This window comes from Girardinichthys multiradiatus, chromosome 1 (assembly GCF_021462225.1).
Source record: "Girardinichthys multiradiatus isolate DD_20200921_A chromosome 1, DD_fGirMul_XY1, whole genome shotgun sequence".
NCBI lineage: Eukaryota > Metazoa > Chordata > Actinopteri > Cyprinodontiformes > Goodeidae > Girardinichthys > Girardinichthys multiradiatus.
In genome coordinates this window covers 21,938,207-21,947,665 of record NC_061794.1, presented here as the reverse complement: position 1 = coordinate 21,947,665, position 9,459 = coordinate 21,938,207, and the positions used below count along the sequence as shown (strand labels likewise).

Here is a 9,459-nt window from a genome sequence, read left to right as displayed (position 1 = left end):
TACATTTTTCAGTGAGAGATTATGTTACTGCAATAAATAAAAAAATAAATAAAACACTTAACAAATGGATTAAAAAACTTGACAACTTTAAAAATAGCAGCAAAAATATCATTTAGGGTTTAATAAACTACATTCATTTATGTTGCAGTGGATGAAAAGTACATGAACCTCAACTGTATAAGACATAGGAGTAGTTATTTATTTCTGTCTAATATATGTTTTTCTTACTTATATAAGTACTGAAGTAGTTTCGGCAGAACCTTCCTCTCATATTGCATAGAGACACTCTTTTTAACTGAGTATTGTGCTTGACTCAAGTACTGGTAGTTGTTCTTGTGAAAAGTAAATTGACTTCAAAGAAAGGCATCCGCCACCACGGTGAGAATGCACACGTCAAATAAATTTAATAGTCGTGACAGGAACACGCATGTGGTTACGGCACGACCTCCAGATCATATTTGCTCACTGCGATTGCCTTCAACCAGCCCCCTTCTGGTGAGAGAATGAGCAAACATCTCCTTCTTCTGTGCAGAACTGCTGTAAACCAGAGACTGAAAGACAAAGAACAAAAGAGGGGAAAAGAGCCGTCAAAAAGTAAAAGAAAAGCAGGCTGAAAGCAGTTTAAACAGACTGTGTTGGACTTCACTGCTATTGATACCAACTTCAGCTGAAGACGGAAATAAAAAAAACATAAAGGGGAAATACTTTTTTAATTCTTTAAAAAGTTGCCATGCAAATAAAAGAACAGCTTGCATTGAGCAAACAATAACTGATAACTTAAAGTGTGTGTTTCTAAATTCACAAATCAAGCAGGTTTTGAGATGAAGTTGTGACCCACAGTATCCTCTGTCTCAGGATGCTGTGGGACAAAAACCTGAGCCTGACACCTCTCTGTGAATGGTCCCTTAAACAGTGGACATCCTCTCCACTGTGCCCAAATGAACTTCTTTGATGAGACTTTCACTTATACTGTATCTTGGTTCTCGTGAAAACCACAGTGTTACATTTTTGCCAACATTTTTCTAGAATGAATCCTGTCAGACATGAGCTAGTGTGATCAAGGACACCATGTCTTTGCTTCAGTTAAACCTGACAGTTTGAAAACTTAAAGCATTGCCCTCACTTAATTTAGTTCAGTTAAAAGGGAATAAACTGAGATGACCTCATTCTTCTTGTAACTTTAGCTACTTTACAAAATGACCTCATGAGAAAGCACCTGTTGCTGCTTGCCCAGGAAACAGCTGTTGATCTATTATTGTTGTAGTTTTAGTCAACGCCAACCTCTCAACAATCCCCCCGGTGGATGACAATGGTCATAGCAGGAGGTGGTGTGAAGGGCATGGGGTTTTAAATGAAGTGAAATGTCAGCTATTTACTTGTTCTTATTGTGCTGTCAAGTTAACAGTGCAGCAGTTAAGTAAGACAAAGGATCCATTCACACCTTGTTGCCAGGCCTGATATCAGATACATTTGTTTGGTTAGGAGGAGGCACACAACAATACACACTGCTCCTTGTGCACTTACAGCCAACACAATCTAAGAGATTATTATTCTTCAAATAGTTAACTTTATCTACTCTTTTAAATCATAACCATTTTCTACCGGGTTATTTAATTATTTGGACATTTTATAGTCTCAGTATCACTTGCTAACACAAAACGTTTAATAGTCATTTATGGGATTTAAGGGATTTTAAGACAATTTACAAGGCACGGTGAATCATAAGCACAATTCACAAATCACAAATCATAAAAACAGAACAAACCTAGAAGGATTATTTGGAGGTAAGAACGCTGTCAAAAACAATGTGTATGTAAAGACGAAATGTGAGCATATTAGTCAATAGTTGTGCATAAGTAAAATCCAAAAGAGGTATTCTATATTTTCTCTATAAGAATACAAAATAAAATGTTACAGCTTCAAGAAATTACAAACACAAAGTTCAAGTTTACAGTTGTGGTTTATTCTTTATGAATACAATATGCTATAACAGTTTGTGAATACCATTTATTTTCTATGAGGATACTAATTTACATCAGCGACTTGGTGTCACGTGATCTCAGGCTGGCTAGTAGAGCATAGTTAGTCGATTCGCGTTGCGCATGCGCTGTCACACTCCTCACCGCCAGTAAACGTAGTGCCGGAATGGGAGGTAATTCAGTCTAAAAGGAATATTAGGAACAGAGGGGAGATAGGGGTGAAATCCAGAGTATTATAAATAAAGCATTGTTCTTATTTTTATGAAATACAAAACTAAAACATAGAATATGGTGGGTGGAGTTATACAATGATGTACAGTAGGTGGCGCTATGCACCTCTGAACTTGTTGTGTACCGCCAGCAGAGGAAGAAGAAGAAGAAGCAGCAGCAGCACTATCGCCAAGATGACGGACCAAGAGCATATATTACCGACATTAAGACATATATAAACTTTTTAACATTATCTGGCTTTGTACCGTAGTTTCTTGGTCCGTCATCTTGGCGATAGTGCTGCTTCTTCTTCTGCTGGCGGTAGGCAACAAATTCAGAGGTGCATAGCGCCACCTACTGTACATCATTGTATAACTCCACCCACTATATTCTATGTTTTAGTGCTCCACTAACCAGCCTTAGATCACGTGACACCAAGTCGCTGATTTAAATTCGTATTCTCAAAGAAAAGAAATCGTATTCACAAACTGTTATAGCATATTGTATTCATAAAGAATAAACCACAACTGTAAACTCAAACTTTGTGTTTGAAATTTCTTTAAGTTATAACATTTTATTTTGTATTCTTACAGAGAAAATATACAATACCTCTTTTGGATTTTACTTATGCACAACTATTGACTAATATGCACACATTTCCGTCTTTACATGCACATTGTTTTTTGACAGTGTTCCTACCCCATAGAAGTGCCATGGGATGAGTCAGTAATTAGAGAAAGCTGCAGCCGGAAAGGAATATTTACATGCAATCTTGACAGACATTTAAAGAACAGTGGTTCACTGCCATCAGTTGGGAGAACCTTCCCCTCTTCATTTGTCTTTTGAGATGTTTCTGGTGGATCTTCAATCAATGTTATTTAACATATTGTTATGGCTACTGTTGCTAATTTGTTTATATTTAACATCTATGCATCCATCTTCTATACGGCTTATTCCATAGTGGATAACAGGGGAGCTGGTGCCTATCTTCAGCAGTCTACCGGCGTGAGGCGGGGTACACCCTGGACAGGTTGCCAGTCGACCATAGGGCAACACAGACACACACAGGGCAAACAACCATGTACACAGTTGTTCACACCTACTGGCAATTGAATGAGACCAATTAACCTAACATTCATGTTTTTGGACCGTGTGAGGAAGTCGGACTACCCGGTGAGAACCCACGCATGCACGGGGAGAACATGCAAACTCAATGCAGAAAGACCCCCGGCCAGGAGTCGAACCCCAGAACCTTCTTGCTGCAAGGCAACTGTGCTACCAACTGTTGCCTTGCAACACCAACATTTCTTCTTCTGAGTCTTGCTAAATGCTGCCAGTGCACCACTGGTTTAGATCACCACATATTCATGTGTTAGAATGGGCCAGTTAAAGTCGGGTTTATAAATGCTCCTAATCCAGTTTGATTGAGTTTAGGCTATTTAGCAAAGAAGAATTAGCAAATATCTTTAGGGACATATTCCTAAAGACTAGCTCAACAAAGTGCAAACAAACTATTTTCTTGGTCTCTGATATGATGTCATTCTTTTATTTGACTGAATGATCAATTTCAGGCACCTTTCCAAATATGCAACCTTTATTGTTGGGTTTGGACTCCATAATGATTTGTCTCAGCTGCACTTGAGTAGCCTGGCTGCATTGACAAGAATTACATGTAATAACATGCAAACACTAAAAGCTGGATGTTATTTCAGCAGGACATATTATTTTCCCTCTTAAAGGAGGCATTGTGTGAGGTATTGATAGCTTTAACTAAAAGAAGACTTGAGTAAAAAGTATTTTAAAGAACTATAAAGAGTAACCTGTGGTGGGACTGAGATCATTATGTATTTAGTTAAAATGCAATACATTTTTGCAACAAAGAATCCACTGGGTGCACATAAGTACCTCCTCAATTTGTGCTTTGATGCACTATTGTAGTTTAGGTGAAACAGGAACACAGTTTGCTTTAAAAATCTAAGCTTTGACAGCTGTTCTGCACAGGATTACATGTGACTTCAGGCAGAAACCTGTGAAAAAAATATCCACTGTGCCTTTTTTCGCAAACAATGAAGAAGTAGTCTGGAACTAATCTGGTACCACAGGTGTACAAATACCTGTGCAAGCAGAGTTAATGCTGATAAAAGCCCATGAGAGAGAAAAAAGGAACGAGCAAAAGTTCCCACACTTTGAATGTTTTGTTTCTCTGTGTCCTTTTCTGTCACTTCTGCCAACATGCAAAGCAGCACGCCAGCCATGAATGAAAAACAATGATGATGGAGGGCAGAGGAGGGGGAGAAAATGAATAGACAGGAGCAAAACCAACACATACTCGTGTAACTCACCTGTTGGTGAGAGTTTTTTTGTTTGCTGTTCATTCAGACAGCGGGCGGATAGGCGGTCCTTCCCTGAGGCTGCCTCGGTTCCCAGGTAGAGAGGCAAGCGATGGGAGGAGAGTTCCCACCACGCTCCCTAACCGTTCTCACCGCAGCTCATTGGTGCAAAGTTGCCTCATCGCTGAAATATGACACTCCTGCAGCGGTGCGGGCAGGTGAACGGAGCTGCAGGGCAGAGGGAGCAAGGGGGAAGTGTGTGGCTGACACGAGGACAAAGAGACATTGGAGGAGAAGGGTGATTAGAAAGTTTCGCTCAGCTTTATCATACTGTCAGACGCAATAAGTATCACATGTGAGGCGTAGCCCAGTCTGTGTGCGTGTGTGTGTGTGTGCGCGTGCGGGTGTGTGTGTGTGTGTGGTTGCACCCAGTTTCTCTTTGTGTTTTTAGCAGCTGCTTCACCAACCTGAAGTCATGTGTACACAAACATAATGTATTTTGCCAATACATAGGCAAATTAGCCTTTTTAATCAAATGATGGTGGTTCCCATAATCACTTTTGCCTGAATGATATTTTTCAGTTTTTCCAAAGCTGATTTGCTTTGGTACAAGACATGTTTACAAGGATTTTTTTTGCCTCATTTCTTGTTTCTTCTGTAAACAGAAAACTGTTGGAATTTCCTCCTAAAAACTCCTGACCCATTTTCTCGACATGCTTTCATCGTGAATATGGAAGATTTCAATTGAGTCAGGAGCATTAGTTTGCAGCAAGAGTAACATATCTGATTTGAAAAGTTGTTTTCTGAAAGTGTGAGGGTTAGCAGAGCACATCCTGATTGTCACCAACTGTAACAGCCGTAGGCTTAGATTTAGATTACATTTTTCTCAACCCACTATCTAGAAACACACATAGGCGGTTTCTGTTTCTGGGAACCAGTAAAAACAGTTTTTTTCTTTACACAGTTCTGCAATGAATGGCGGTCAACTAAGTTAAATCCCTGCTTGAGGTCAACAATTTCTGATCTCCTGCATCTCTTATAGGGTCTCCTCTGTAAGAAGATTGACAGTTTTTATTAATTGATGGTAGAGCAATTTTTTTGTATATAGTAATTAATTACAGCCAATGATACTGTAAGCTGCGTTGAGCCCTTAGTGCCTTGCAAAAATATTCATACAAATATCCACCCTAATGGACAGGCCGTGGAAGAAGACTATTATTTAGAAAAGCAGCCAGGACCACCATGGTGAGAGATCCACTGTTCAGGTGGGACAAACTGTTGACAGGACAACTATTAGTTGTGAGCATCCCCAATGTAAACCATAAAAACAGGGCATTCCTGGATGAACACCTGTTAGAGGCTCCAATAGAGTGGAGGGTTGGGTGGAGGTTCTCCTTCCAGTAGAACAATGACCCTAAAACTACTGGCAGTGCTACAGTGGAGTAGTTTAAATCAGAGCATACTTATATGTTAGAATGGCCTTATATGCTAGAATGGCCAGATCTGAATCCAATTTATAATCTGCAGCAAGATTTGAAAACTGATGGTCAGATGTTCTGTATCCAATCCAATTCAAAGAAGAAAAGGCAAAAATTGTAGTTATACAGAAAAAGATATGTCTGAAAACTTCCATTTCATTGCTAAGAACCTCCTGTTTGACAATTTACTCCTAACTGAACTGTTTTTACCCATGTTCACACAATTCCAAATAGTTTTAGCAAATCTGCGTGACGTTCAACGAGTCAGCCATGCATTATCTCCGTGTTTGTGTCTGAATTTAGAGCAGATACACAAAGATATCAGTGAACTCCCTCTGCACCCAGGCATGCCATGAACTTCTGGGTAGCTTCCTGAAATCAGCTCTTATCACAGGATATCACTTCAGCGGTGCACGGTGACAGCTGACTTCCTGGTATAGCTTTCAAGAAGGCATGTTTCCCATGGTCGGCATAGGCACGTCCTCACCTGGGATCGTGCTCACTGTCGTTTAAACCGTATGTTTGCACATTTACGTTTTGCTTTGCAAACTCAAGTCAAGGCACATATCTAGTGCAGTCAGTAGGGAAAGCTTTACTTCTATGTTCTACGTTGAGATAATGTTTTTTGCCTTCATGTGATTTTACTTATGATAGATGATGCATCACAGTTAATGGATTCTATGTGGAAGCTGTTACAGAGCCGCTTTAGAAAATTTTATTTATATGTGGTATAAAGAAAACTGCAGCTCAAAGGGAAGTTGCTAACATAAAATGTTTTCTGGAATCAAAATCTAATCAAAAAGCAGTTGTTAAAAGTTGAATGCTTCTCTAATACGCAAAGAATCATGGATGTGAACGTGTGTTTGGGTGTTTAAATGAAAAACAGTATTTAATTGTGAGAGAGTGAGTGGGTAGCTCTGGCTTCTGCCTCTGTCAGTTAATGTGTGTCAGTCTAGAAGCGAGGCAATAGGCCAGGCTGCGTGCCTGCTGGAACACCGTGTGTGTGTGTGTGTGTGTGTGTGTGTGTGTGTGTGTGTGTGTGTGTTGGTGTGTGTGTGCGTGCATGCTTGGCCGCTGACGGGAGCTGTCACTATCAGGCCCACACATCTCTGGCACTGTCTGTGTTGACACTCTGCCCGAGGGGGAACTAGCCTGCAGAGGTTGAGGAGAGCAGCGGTTTCCCACGACTGCTTCTCTCGCTCTCGGCCCTGCCTCTGCATTCCTGGGCTGCCAGCGCTCTGTAAATGTTTGGATAGCCTTGAACAAATAACACACCTTGAAAGGCGCAAGCACAGAGGCCTTTCTGCTGCTCCCTGCACACTCCTTCTCTTCATGCACTTCCTTAAGCTCACATAGCTAACACCCCAAACCCACCCGGACGATGGTTTGTTCTGCACCCACCTGACCGCTGCCCCCCTCAAATTTTCCCATCGCTCTCCAGACACAAATAAACACCACCATGAACTGTGTTACTACTGTAACACTACTTTACTATAGTAAAGTTGTGCATACAAATATGCAGACGCACACCTGTATGTGTAAACACACACACATCGCTTTTTCTTTGACAGGGAGTAACTTTGAGAGATTATGTTCAGTAGCAGGACTGTGGAAGAAGTGCTTTTTATTTGTGATTTCTGTTTCAAGTGACACATCATGAAAATTAAAAGTAGCTCACTTTTTATAGCTTAGAGTTTTTTTTAAATGCACAACAGTTATTGTAGATTTTAGATATTTTTGTTTTCCTACTTCTGTAGTGTTGAATATTGTTATAGTTCAAGATGTTTTTCCCACATGCACATCCAGTCAGGCTATCATATAAAATTTTACGTTTTCCCAGAACGTGTGGTTTTGAAAACTTGCCACTATGTGGTTATGTTTTATGTATGTTTTTTAACATGTGTTGAACGAGAGGGACTATAATGTCTTCTACAGTTTGGTATATAGTTTGTATTTTTCCTTTGCTTGCATATTTAAGATTAGAGGATGCGCAGAAACTTACAAAAGTATTCACACACCACAAATCTTTTTAAAATTACCAGGTTCAATACGATTGCAACAACTTACAGCTGCAGGTCTCTTGAGATTTGTCTCTACCAGCTTTACACATGTAGACACTAAAATCTTTACACATCCCTCTCTGCAAAATAGCTCAAGCTCAGTGAGATTAGATAAAGAGCATCTGTGAACATCATTTTTCAAGTCTTTTCACTGATTCTCGATTAGATTGAGGTCTAACCAATTCTGACAAAGGTGCTTTAATCTAAACCATCCCAAGATGTATGCTTAGGGTTCCTGTCCTGTTTAACTTCTAGCTAAGTCTTGGGTTTTTTTTCTTTAGCTTCTAACAGGTTTTCTTCAATGATTGTCTTGTATTTAGCTCCATCCATCTTTCCATCAGCTCTGACTTGCAGTAAAAAGAAAAGGATTAGTTGGCATAAAATGTAAAATAGGATTCATGATGAATGAACGTACACTATGTCTACTTTTACATATACATGAACATTGAGGAAATTGTATTCTTAATCTGGAAAGTCCAGTTTGTTGGTGGATCAATGTTTTTTATGCATTACTCCAGTGCATTTTAGTAATGTTATCTGTTCAAATCCTGTAGCATCTTTAAGATTTGTGACAGCTTTGTTCTTAGGAATCTTTGCAAGCAATCTTGCACGAGAAGTGAATTCTCCCATGTTCACAGTTTCTCTTCAGGAGACTGAAAGAAAAGGGGAAAATAAATGTACAGGATTTGGAATCCTGATTAGTAAATAAGAAGTTACGTAGAAATAGATGTTGTCTATTGTTCCCCATTTTCACACTGCTTTTTAAGTCCTGTGATTTTTGGCTCGTTGATTAAGTTAGATCAGTTCTGTGAGAAGGTGAAGACACCAAAACATATTAGCTCCATGCAGAAAGACCCCAGCCGGGGATTCGAACCCAGGACCTTCTTGCTGCAAACTAATGAGCATATGAGAGGTGACGGTGGCTCAGTGGTATGAGTAGTTTTTTGAAATCTGGAAGTTGTAGGTTCGATTCCAGCTGCCATATGCCGATGTGCGGCTGGGCAAGGCACCTTACATTGCCAACCAATCTGCATATTGGTTTATGAATATGAGCACAATTGGGTGAATGTGATTCTAGTGTAAAGTGCTTTGAATGGTTGGTATGACTGGAAAAATGCTATTTAAATTCATAATGCAATTTAGCAGACACACAGGGTTGCTACTGAATCCATTTGTATGGACCAAATGTTTGTTTACACTGGTCAGAAATCTGTTTTCTTATGACTTCTTGAGCTACCTCTAAGGTTCCAAGGCAGATGCTTCAATCAAGAAAACTCCAACTTCTAGCAAGCATTATCTTGTGTTGCAACATATGAAAACATCACTTTAATTTTTTTTATTCTAAATAGGTGCTGAATTGCTTAATGCTTAATCATTCTGCACAAATGAAGGCAATGCAGAG

General features: G+C 39.7%; 1 long non-coding RNA gene across 1 annotated transcript; it reads right to left on the bottom strand.

Annotated features, from left to right (window-relative positions):
- Nucleotides 1-379: 379 nt before the first annotated feature.
- LOC124861769 lies at nt 380-4,793 on the bottom strand. The gene is made up of 2 exons (XR_007036751.1): nt 4,532-4,793; nt 380-551 (listed from the first exon to the last, which is right to left on the bottom strand). It is a non-coding gene; the product is annotated as an uncharacterized LOC124861769 (long non-coding RNA).
- Nucleotides 4,794-9,459: the final 4,666 nt, after the last annotated feature.